Source organism: Rhinoderma darwinii, chromosome 12 (genome assembly GCF_050947455.1).
Source record: "Rhinoderma darwinii isolate aRhiDar2 chromosome 12, aRhiDar2.hap1, whole genome shotgun sequence".
NCBI classification, from domain to species: Eukaryota; Metazoa; Chordata; class Amphibia; order Anura; family Rhinodermatidae; genus Rhinoderma; species Rhinoderma darwinii.
In genome coordinates, this window is record NC_134698.1 from 17,786,034 (window position 1) to 17,798,584 (window position 12,551).

General features: G+C 48.4%; 1 protein-coding gene and 1 non-coding gene across 4 annotated transcripts in view; one reads left to right on the top strand and one right to left on the bottom strand.

The window, feature by feature from the left end:
- KNL1 (kinetochore scaffold 1) overlaps positions 1-4,270 on the bottom strand; it is a 71,739-nt gene extending 67,469 nt beyond the window's left edge. For 2 of the 3 annotated variants that reach the window (XM_075844801.1, XM_075844799.1), the window contains exon 1: positions 3,961-4,109. The gene's annotated coding sequence lies outside the window, so the exon portion shown is untranslated. Of the gene's footprint in view, positions 1-3,960; positions 4,110-4,196 lie in introns of those variants that run through there. The other variant, XM_075844800.1, reaches the window with a different exon arrangement.
- Positions 4,271-4,377: 107 nt separating this feature from the next.
- On the top strand, positions 4,378-4,459 carry TRNAS-GCU (transfer RNA serine (anticodon GCU)). Its single transcript has one exon. It is a non-coding gene; the product is annotated as a tRNA-Ser (tRNA).
- Positions 4,460-12,551: the final 8,092 nt, after the last annotated feature.

The window sequence follows — 12,551 nt, forward strand, 5'->3', positions numbered from 1 at the left end:
TTACTCCTGTTGCGCGAATCACGAGTGGCACCCGGAAGTGCTTCCGTGTGCGATTTGCACGTAACCATTGACTTCAATGGGTGAGTGCTGCGCGAAACAGGGCCAAGTATAGGACATGTCGTGAGTTTCACTCAGCTCACATACGCTGCGTGAAAATCACTGACAGTCTGAACGGCCCCATTCACTTACATATAAGTCACGCGTGTCGCACGGACCTAACACGTTCGTGTGAATAAGGCCTGAGGCACAATTAACACTTGCATCTTTTGGGATCTGTATTCTTTACCTATAGAAAAGGCCCCAAATACAGATCCAACGTTATTCTGTGGAGCTAGTCACACAGCCATAGTTTTATACTACAGAATGCAGAAGAAATCATTGACAAACACTGGAACAAGTAACAGCGCAGAGAAATAAGGACTGACAATTCTGAGTTCTATGTAAAATTAGTCTTTAGCAGCTCTATATGTAGCGGATTATTAGTCCGGATTTGTGCACGAAAAATACGCAGTGAACTACAGTAGCGGAAAAGTGGATGTGATTTGAACAAGTCTCATCCACGTGCTGCAGAAGTCGTCCTGCGGCGCAGATCATGAGAATTTACAGCATGTCAATTCCTGCTGCAGAAAGGATTCTGGTTACAGTTTCCCTGTTGAAGAAGAAACCTGCAAATCCTAATGTTGTGGATTTTGCTGTTGGTAACTTGCGGATCCACAGCAAAACCAGACAAATTTTGAAACAAAATCGAACCAATACTGAAAGCAAAAAAAAAACAAAAAAAAGCCTGGGGCCCCCGTGGTAACGGTTCCCTGGTTCCCCACTGATCTTTATACACTCTGCCTCTAGCAATGACTTGTATTGACATGTGACCACTGCAGCCAATCACACGTGACGACATCATTGCTGAAGGTAGTGTGTACAGAAACTGGCGGGGGACCATTGCCGCAGGTGCATGGAGTATAGTGGGTTTTTTGAGACTCTGCTGTTGTCAAATTTGCACCAAAATTCCTACGATTTGGCACAGATTGGCTGCTGTGGATTTCGTGCGGGAATTATAAGCAGCAATTCCAACACGTGTGACCTTTTAAGGGTATGTTCACCCGTACAAAAAGAAGTTTTAAGGAAAACAGCCTCTGATGTCAAGGGTATTTTTAAGCTGAAAACAAAGCTTTTTTTTATATTTGAAGCTTCTTTTGAGGCGGTTTTTTTTTGGTTTTTTTTAGTGTCAACTCCTAGTAATGACCTGCTCCTTTTTACATGGCGTTTTTTTATTATTTCAGCAGTGTAAAAACAGCAAATTGTATTTCTCATTGAATTCAACGGTAAGCGGTTTGTAGACAGTTTGCTAGTGTTTTTCCAAGCGTTTTTCAAGGCGTTAACACTCAGAAATACACCTGAAAAAAAATAAGTGTGAACATACCCTAAAGATTACCTGTCGATTTATAAAACTTTTGGCATGTCATAGTAAGATGTCAGAAGCTTTGACGGGTAGGGGTCTAGGTGCTGAGACCCCACCGATCGCTGAAACGAAAAAGGCAAAAGCGCTCACCGGAGCGCAGTGCCCGTTTGGCCATGATGGGTTTACTTCAGGAACTTCAGCTGATCCCACCTCTTAGAGCCAAGATGATCTAATTGACCCTGTGGCTGTAATGGGATCAGCTGAGAACGTCTGCCCCTATGTTTCAGCAATCGACTGGGTCTTAGCACGCGGATCTCCACCAATCAAAGCTTCTGACATGTTAATAGGACATCGCAAAGTTTTATGAAACAGTTGCTCTTTAACCCTTTAATGACCAGCCTATTTTAAACCTTTACCCCATGGTGAGAGGGGGGTGGGGGGTGATGTTTGGAGCACGCTCCTTATGCTGCGGGAGTCGGCTGTGTTTTACAGCCGACACCCAGGAGCAGCAATCGCGCTGTTCCTGACTGTTTAACCCCTCAAATGCTGCAGTCAATCGCAACCGCAGAATCGGAGGCGTTAAAAAGAGGGGGGTGGCCTCCTCCGACAGCTCATCACCCCCCCCCCCCCAGATCAGGGGTAACTATGGTTGTTATGGCAGTTCAGGGGCCTAATGTAGGCCCCCCAAGGCTGCCTTCACTCTGCCTCTGTTAAGCCCTACTACCTGTGGCAGGGCTCAACAAATGCCTGTAAAAATGACAATATACTGCAATACATTAGTATTGCAGTATATTGTACCAGCCATCTAACGATCGGTGGTTCAAGTCCCCTAGGGGGGGGGCTAATAAAATGTGTAAAAACAAGTGATAAAGTTTAGTGGTGCAAAAAAAAAATAGAAAATAAAAATAAAAAAAGTGTAAAAAAAAAAAAAAAAGTCTGAACTATTACAATATAGCGTTCTACAACGCGCACGGTAAATGCCATAAAAAAAATGTTAAAACCTGTAAACCGCCAAAAATCTCAGTTTTTGGGTCACCTTAGCTCCCAAACATAATGTAATAAAAAGTGATCAAAAAGTCAGATGTACCAACAAATGGTGCCAGCTCGTCCCACAAAAAATAAGCCCCCTCACCGCTCTATGCATGGAAAAATAAAAAGTTACGGCTCTCAGAATGTGGTGAAACAAAACAAAATTTATTTTATTAACAAAAAGTTCTGTCCTTTTAAGGTAGTAAAATATAAAAAAAAAAATCTATATAGATTTGAGATCACCGTAATCGTATTGAGCCACAGAATAAAGTTAAGTTGTTGTTTTTAACACTGCTCTATTGACGGAAAAATAAAGACGTTATGGCTCTTGGAAGGCGGGAAGTGAAAAGCTTAAAAAAAAAAAAAAGCGGGCCGGGGGGGAACCCCAGAGATTTCGCCACTCCTTTTTGCGTCCTAAATCTGCGCAGTTTACCGTGTGGTATAAATAACACTAAGTTTATTCAGCGGGTTGTTACGATTAAACGGATACCAAATTTATATAGATTACTTTTACACAGTGAAAACACTTTTTTTCAAAATTATGTGTTTTTGTGTCTCCGTATTTGATATCCACAAGATATGCCATAAGAGTGATAGATGCAGGTCCCACCTCCGGGACCTGCACCTATCTCTAGAATGGGGACCCCTAAACCCCGTTCTAGCTTACTTGGCTCTTGCTGCCTCCCAGCCACATCCTGGTTAGGTGGTCGTGTGTTACGGAAACAGCTGAGCTGCGTTCCGGAGTTCCGTCGGGTGAACCCCGCAATGGAAAGTGACAGCACAGCTTCCGTTTCAGTCACCATTGATAGCAATGGTGATGGAAACATCGCTAATGGTTTCCGTTCGTCACCATTCCGGCTGGTTTCCGGTTTTAAGACGGAATAGCGGAGTCGACTGAAACGGAAGCTGTGGTTTCAGTTTCACTTTCCGTTGCGGGGTTCAGCCGACGGAAACCTCCGACGGAACCCCGGAACGGAAAGCGAACGGTGATGTGACCAGGCCCTTTGTGGCTATCGCTTCCGGCAAAACGACGAGACCGGTGAAAAACAGAGACAAACGGAAACCACGGGTTTCCGTCTATGTCTGTTCAGGGTCCCCAACGCAGATGTGAACGAGGCCTTATTTGCCCGCAAATCTAAAAATAAAAACAATGACAGCACGTGAAGGCAGCCTGGGAAGTGTACGACCAGTCCTTCTCTGTTTATGGACCATAGAGGAGGCTGGAGGGACAGAGCGGGCCTGGCTCTAGTGTACTGTATTACTGCAGGGTACACCGTACACATACGCAGCTGCGCTCTATAAACCCCGCAAGTGGCCGAGCACGGAATTATTGCTGTATTTACACAGGACTGACAGCCACGGGAAGCGCTAAAAATGGCGGACGAGTTACCGGTAGATAATGACACTACGCCCAGGCCCCGTATACTGCGCTCTCACGTATTGTAGTCTCTGGGGTATAGACGAGAACCGTCTATGTAACCGTCTATATGCTATTACTGCACCGGCCTGTTATTACTCAACTCTGTTCCTACCTTCGAGAAAATTCTATAGACGGAGTGAAAGTCAACGGCCCGGTCAGACCAGCGCCGCCCTCCACGGCCCCGGGTTCAGACCTATACGAAACGATCAAACTGAAGCGACCGGCTCCATTTTTAAATTTAACCGCCATTCGCGTCTTACACTGGACACGCCCACTCCCCCTGTTTATCGGCAGACGCTTCGCCCCTCCCCTGTACACACAAGTACAAATCTGTATATAACGTCATACCTGGAGCTGGTGTACGGCAGAAGGTGCGCACTACTGAGCGGATGGCAGTCTGTATAGCGCTCCTGTTATACCGCGCCTGTTATACCGCGCCTAATTGTGCGTTACTGCAGCTTTGCTGCGTTATTCTTGAACTGTGTTGGCCCGGAATGTAGAGAGCTGCACGCCGCGGTTAGTTACACAGGACGAGGTGGCCGAGTGGTTAAGGCGATGGACTGCTAATCCATTGTGCTCTGCACGCGTGGGTTCGAATCCCATCCTCGTCGAGTTGTTTTATGTCGGCTTTAGATTTCACTCCATGTAGTGTTGTCTAATTTTGCAGACTTTTCATGTGTATTTTTAATTAAATTACTTGAATTAATCCAAATCAGTACTGTGAATACGGGTTTAGGAGATATGTTACTGATTTGGATTAATGTCTTGGCATATCTGGGCAGTGACATCGGGATTCTCCTTCAGGAGTTGCACCTGATGTCACTGTCCAGATTTGCCCCGCCCGGAACGGATTCAAAACGAATGCACACCGGCCGGGGAAAATGGCCGATTTTATCGGCCGACACTCGGGCTCGGGCGGGACCCTGGCGTGTGAATAAGGCATAACCGTCCCGGATCGAGCAGGACAGGCGATTTCCCAGTATGTCCCATAGGCCCATATGCACACGACAGTAAAATCGCAGACCTTAACACGATCCGTGGTTTTACGGACCCATTCAGTTCTATTGGCCGCGGACACCTTTCCGTATTGCTACGGATGGGTGTCCGTGCCGTAGAACTGTGCCGGGAATTATGGAGCATGTCCGTTTTTTCGTGTTTTACGGGCTGTGCTCCGTTTACTTTGTATGGAAGCACGGCCCGAAAATACTGGTGGCCGTCAGCAGACGACCGTGCCCGCAATCGTGGTCTGCGATTACGGCACGGTCGTGTGCATGGGGCCTTAGGATGCAGATACAGTTGAATCCAATGGTGAAGCAAGAAGCCGTCAGCTCCCTGCATCACCATTCACTATGACCAGGATCGGCTCGGGACATACAGGCATGATGCAGTGATGTAATCCGCCGATCCACTGATAGCACAGACTGGAGGAGCAGAGGGATCTCCAACTCGTCAACAGGGGTTAGCTGAGTATATATTATTTTTATTTTTTTTAAAACTGCTTATGGGGGCCATCTAAGGGGCATTATACCTTATGGGGCAGCTAAGGGGCATTATACCTTATGGGGCAGCTAAGGGGCATTATACCTTATGGGGCAGCTAAGGGGCATTATACCTTATGGGGCAGCTATGGGGGCATTATACTGTATGCGGCAGCTATGAGGGCATTATACTGTATGCAGTGGCGGATCCTCATAAGGGCGGCCGCCCAAGGCTCCCAGGGTTGCCCATGGCCACCCGACTGTGCTGCCAGTGGTGTCGCTAACATCAGAGGGGGCCCCGGTGCTAGCGAAAGCAACATTCACTTGTGTCTGCATCCTCAGACTCCCTACGCAGGCCGGCGCGATGACGTAACTGCATCACGCTGGTCTGTGCAAGCGCCTCGCCCGGAGGATGTGCAACTCTCCGTCCGTCGCGGGAACGGGGCAAGGTAAGTATAATTTTTTTTTTTTTCTGGGGCTATGTTTCAATATACAGGGGGATTGCTGTGGAGCACTATATACAAGGGAGGGGGAGCTGTGTGGCACTATATAAAAGGGAGGGGGCTGTATGGGACTATATACAAGGGGGGAGCTTTGTGGCACTGTATACAAGGGAGGGGGCTGAGTAGCACTATATACAAGGGAGGGGGGCTGCTTGGCACTATAAACAAGGGGGGAGCTGTTTGGCACTGTATACAAGGGAGGGGGCTGTGTGGCACTATATACAAGGGGGGAGCTGTGTGTCTGGCGCTATCTACAGTGGGTGTGTGATGCTATCTACAGGGGTCTGTGTGGCACTATCTACAGGGGCTGTGTCTTATGCTATCTACAGGGGGCTGTGCGTGACGCTATCTACAGGGGGCTGTGTGTGTGATGTTATCTACAGGGGGATGTATCTGATGCTATCTACAGGGGCTGTGTGTGACGCTATCTACAGGGGGCTGTGTGTGTGATGCTATCTACAGGGGGGTGTGATGCTATGTACAGGGGCTGTGTGTGTGTGGCGCTATCTACGGGGGGGGGGGGGGTGATGCTATCTACAGAGGGGGGTGATGCAATCTACAGGGGGGGGTGATGAAATCTACAGGGGAGTGTGTGTGATGCTATCTACAGGGGCTGTGTGTGTGGCGCTATCTACGGGGTGGGTGGGGGGTGATGCTATCTACAGGGGAGTGTGTGTGATGCTATCTACAGGGGCTGTGTGTGTGGCGCTATCTACGGGGTGGGTGGGGGGTGATGCTATCTACAGGGGAGTGTGTGTGATGCTATCTACAGGGGCTGTGTGTGTGTGGCACTATACTTTACAGTGTTTGGTCCAATTTTATTCATGGGCACAGTGTATGGTGCTATTATATTCAGGGGATTTATAGAGAACCTGTCACCTCTCCTGACATGTTTATCATAAACCTTGTATTTCACAAAAAGTCTTTGTGCAGTCCAGGACTGATAGACAAATGTGTGTTACCATTCCCCTTGTCAGGAGGATGTGTCCCTGCACAGTGTGATACTGTCAGTATGTAGGGACAGCCCTTTGACAAGGGAAATCGTAACACCCATTTGGTAATGCTTGCAAAAAAAGGTAGTGTTAACAATAGTTACGGCGTGGCAGGGCGGCAGTGGAGAAGGGGGGCCCAAGTTTGGGTAGCAGTCGAGCGCCTATGGTCTACTTAAATAGGCTCTGTCACCAGATTATAAAATTCCTATCTCCTATTGATTGTGGTCGGCGCTGCAATGTAGATAACAGCAAGTTTTTTTTTTTGTTTTTTTTTTTAAAAACGATCATTTTTGCCCAAGTTATGAGCAATTTTAGATTTATGCAAATTAGCTTTTTAATGGACAACTGGGCGTGTTTTCTCGTTTTACCAACTGGGCGTGTTTACTCGTTTTACCAACTGGGCGTTGTGAATAGAAGTGTATGATGCTAACCAATCAGCGTCATACACTTCTCATCGTTCCCACCCAGCTTCTTCCACTGCAAAAGACACACAGCGTGACGTCACCCACAGGTCCTTCAACCTTGGCGTCGGACAGAGAAGATACATGGGCTCCAGCCATCCGAGGGGGTAATATGCTCGTCTCTAGGGAGTTTACTATGCTTACCTGCACACGGTGATGCTGCTGCAGATTCAACTGTACCCTCTCGGACGCCTGGAGCCGATGTGTCTTCTCTCGTCCGGTGAAGTTCCTGTGGGAGGAAGTGACGTCACAGCGTGATCTCGCGAGAACACGCTGTGTGTCTGTGCAGTGGAAGAAGCTGGGTGGGAACAATGAGAAGTGTATGACGCGTATTTGTCAGCGTCATACACTTCTATTCACAACGCCCAGTTGGTAAAACGAGTAAACACGCCCAGTTGGTAAAATGAGAAAACACGCCCAGTTGTCCATTGAAAAGCACATTTGCATAAATCTAAAATTGCTCATAACTTGGGCAAAAATGATAGTTTTAAAAAAAAAACAAAAAAAAAAACTTTGCTGTTATCTACATTGCAGCGCCCATCACATTCAATAGGAAATAGGGAGTTTATAATCTGGTGACAGAGCCTCTTTAATCCGCCACTGACTGTATGAGGGCAGCTATGGGGCATTATACTTTATGGGGGCAGCTATGTTGGCATTATACTGTATGGGGGGCATTTTGCTGTATGGGGGCATTATGTAGTATGAGGGCAGCTATGGGGGCATTATACAGTATGTGGCAGGAGTGAGATCGGGCCGGTTCGCTCCAGTTCTCCCAAAGCGGTTGTTAAAATTCCAGTCGGTTCAAGAACTGTGGTGAATCAGGAAACCGGAACCTGTCCCCTCTACTCAATTGTATCTGCATCCTTAGGACGCGGATATGATTTATTTGCCTAGCGCTGCCTTGCGTTGCGTCGTTCAGCTGGAGGCCTGACGTCGCTAGAGGATGGCACAGGAACGGGGTCAGGTAAGCATGTTTTATTTTTATTTTACAGTGGGCAGTATTGGGGGCCCTAGCTATAGGGGGCACTAGCTACAGGGGACTCTATAGGGGGCCCTAGCCACAGAGGACTTTATAGGGGCCCTATCTACAGGGGATTATGTAGGGGCCCTATCTACAGGGAACGCCACGGGGAGCACTATCTACAGGGAACGCCACAGGGGGCACTATCTACAGGGACGCCACAGGGGGCCACTATCTACAGGGACGCCACAGGGGGGCACTATCTACAGGGACGCCACAGGGGGGCACTATCTACAGGGAACGCCACAGGGGGGTCTATCTACAGAGAACGCCACAGGGGACCCTATCTACAGGTAACGCCACAGGGGGCCCTATCTACAAGGAACGCCACAGGGGGAACTATCTACAAGGTACGCCACAGGGGGAACTATCTACAAGGTACGCCACAGGGGGAACTATCTACAAGGTACGCCACAGGGGGAACTATCTACAAGGTACGCCACAGGGGGAACTATCTACAAGGTACGCCACGGGGCACTATCTACAGGGAACGCCACAGGGGTCACTATCTACAAGGAACGCCACAGGGGGCAATATCTACAGGGAACGCCACAGGGGGCAATATCTACAGGGAACGCCACAGGGGGCAATATCTACAGGGAATGCCACAGGGGGCAATATCTACAGGGAATGCTACTGAGGGCACTATGTACAGGGAACGCTACAGGGGCACTATCTACAGTGATCGCTACAGGGGGCTCTAACTACAGGGAACGCTACAGAGAGCCCTATCTACAGGGGACGTTACAGGGGGCACTATCTACAGGGGATGCTATGTGTGGCCCTATCTATAGAAGGCCCTATCTACAGGAGGCACAATCTACAGGGGACATTACAGGGGCACTATCTACAGGGGGCTGCAGACTACAGGGGGCACTATCTACAGGGGACTCTATAGGGGGCAGTCTACATGGGAATTTATGAGGAGCACTATCTACAGAGGGCTCTGAAGGGCACAATCTACAGGGGGCTCTGATGGGCACAATCTACAGGGGGCTCTGAAGGGCACAATCTACAGGGGGCTCTGAAGGGCACAATCTACAGGGGGCTCTGAAGGGCACAATCTACAGGGGGCTCTGAAGGGCACAATCTACAGGGGGCTCTGAAGGGCACAATCTACAGGGTAAGCATGTTTTATTTTTATTTTACAGTGGGCAGTATTGGGGGCCCTAGCTATAGGGGGCACTAGCTACAGGGGACTCTATAGGGGGCCCTAGCCACAGAGGACTTTATAGGGGCCCTATCTACAGGGGATTATGTAGGGGCCCTATCTACAGGGAACGCCACGGGGAGCACTATCTACAGGGAACGCCACAGGGGGCACTATCTACAGGGACGCCACAGGGGGCCACTATCTACAGGGACGCCACAGGGGGGCACTATCTACAGGGACGCCACAGGGGGGCACTATCTACAGGGAACGCCACAGGGGGGTCTATCTACAGAGAACGCCACAGGGGACCCTATCTACAGGTAACGCCACAGGGGGCCCTATCTACAAGGAACGCCACAGGGGGAACTATCTACAAGGTACGCCACAGGGGGAACTATCTACAAGGTACGCCACAGGGGGAACTATCTACAAGGTACGCCACAGGGGGAACTATCTACAAGGTACGCCACGGGGCACTATCTACAGGGAACGCCACAGGGGTCACTATCTACAAGGAACGCCACAGGGGGCAATATCTACAGGGAACGCCACAGGGGGCAATATCTACAGGGAACGCCACAGGGGGCAATATCTACAGGGAATGCCACAGGGGGCAATATCTACAGGGAATGCTACTGAGGGCACTATGTACAGGGAACGCTACAGGGGCACTATCTACAGTGATCGCTACAGGGGGCTCTAACTACAGGGAACGCTACAGAGAGCCCTATCTACAGGGGACGTTACAGGGGGCACTATCTACAGGGGATGCTATGTGTGGCCCTATCTATAGAAGGCCCTATCTACAGGAGGCACAATCTACAGGGGACATTACAGGGGCACTATCTACAGGGGGCTGCAGACTACAGGGGGCACTATCTACAGGGGACTCTATAGGGGGCAGTCTACATGGGAATTTATGAGGAGCACTATCTACAGAGGGCTCTGAAGGGCACAATCTACAGGGGGCTCTGATGGGCACAATCTACAGGGGGCTCTGAAGGGCACAATCTACAGGGGGCTCTGAAGGGCACAATCTACAGGGGGCTCTGAAGGGCACAATCTACAGGGGGCTCTGAAGGGCACAATCTACAGGGGGCTCTGAAGGGCACAATCTACAGGGGGCTCTGAAGGGCACAATCTACAGGGGGCTCTATGAGGGGTACAATCTACAGGGGGCATTGAGAGGGGCACGGTCTACAGGGGAGAGGGGGGGGAAGAGTGTGTGTGTGTGTGTGTGTGTGTGTGTGTGTGTGTGTGTGTGTGTGTGTGTGTGTGTGTGTGTGTGTGTGTGTGTGTGTGTTTTACAGTGTTTGACACAATGTTACAATGTTATTCATGGGCACAGTGTGTAGCACTATTATATTCAGGGGCACGGTGTATAATACTCTTATATTCAGGGGCATAGAGTGTGGCACCATGAGAATTTTTTCTTCGTTTATAGTTTATGTAGGCACTTATAATGTGGTAATAATGCTGGAAAAGTGAGCTTCCGAAGACAACTGAGCGGCAAATTCTGCAGAAATGGGTAGTGGCAAGGAGGCGTCATCATCGAGGTCTGGACCGGCTGGAAGAGAGAAGAAAAACAACAACAACTCCAATCTGAGAAGACGTCACCTGTGAGTTACTAAATGTAAATGTTTATTCTCCCTGTGACTGATCAGTACTGTAGTCACTGTATGATCTGCAGCTAAATGATGGGTGTATAGTTTTTTTTGTTTTTTTAAACAGCAACTCCCAGCATATCCTTACCAGTGTACTGGCTATACTTGGAGCTGTAGTTTTATGCCATACAAACTTATATGGCAGGGGAGGGGTTAAACTGAATTTGCAAATGATCTCTGTACTGATCTGTATGTGTGCTTGTGCTGTATAGATGTACTGAGCTTAGTTCTGGTGTTCTATATACTAGTCCTTCTGAATGAATTAGAATATTATCAAAATATTATCGAGATCACGCTGTGCTGTGTGAGTAAGGCATCATTTAGACGAGCGTAATATGCGCACGTGCGGCGCGCGTGCTTTTCACGCGTGTCGTACGCACCTATATTAGGCTATGGGGCAGTGCAGACAGTCCGTGAGTTTTGCGCAGCGTAAAACTCACGACATGTTCTATATTTGTGCGTTTTTTGCGCATCACGCACCCATTGAAGTCAACGGGTGCGTGAAAACCACGCATGTCACACGGAAGCAGTTCCGTGCGGACTGCGTGGTTCGCGCAACAGCTGTCATTCTCTGAATGTAAACAGAAAAGCACCACGTGCTTTTCTGTTTTCAAAGATCCAAACGGAGTGCCAAAATGATGGCGGCTGTGAGAAAATCTTGCAGCCGCGCATCATACACTGATGACACACGCAGCTGTTAAGTGCCTTTTGCGCACGCAAAATGCCGCGTTTTTTGCGTGCGCAAAACGCACACGCTCGTGTAAATAAGGCCCAAGTCCCACCGAAACTTTACCAAAGTGTCGGGAGTGTGAATAGACATCGTGTCCTGGCTGGAGGTGATGTCTGTTCACTCTCAAGACACTTCAGTAAAGTTAATGTGGGTGTATGTGACAGCACAGCGTGATCTCGCGAGATCACACGGTGCTGTGAGCACAAATGGACATGAATGGAGAGACGTGTATGACGCTGATTGGTCACTGATTGGTCAGCGTCATACACTTCTCTTTACAACGCCCACTTGGTCAAAAATGGAAAAACACCCAGTTGGGCATTAAGAAACTAATTATCGTTTTTCAATATAAAAAACACTGTTATCTACACTTCAGCGCCGATCAGATTATGTAGGCACTTATAATGTGGTGACAGAGCCTCTTTAACCACTTCCCGCCAGAGCCCTTTTTTCAGATTTTCATTTTCGTTTTTCTTCCCCACATTCCAAAAGCCAGAACTTTTTTATTTTTCCGTCGATATAGTCCTATAAGGGCTTGATTTTTGCGGAACGAGTTGTAGTTTTTCGTAGGACCGTTTATTGTGCCATATAATGTACTAGGAAACGAAAAAAATAAATTTGTAGGGTAGAAAATGAAAAAAACAGTGATTCCTCCATTTTTTTTGTGCGTAGTCTTTACGGAATTCACTGTGCAATTA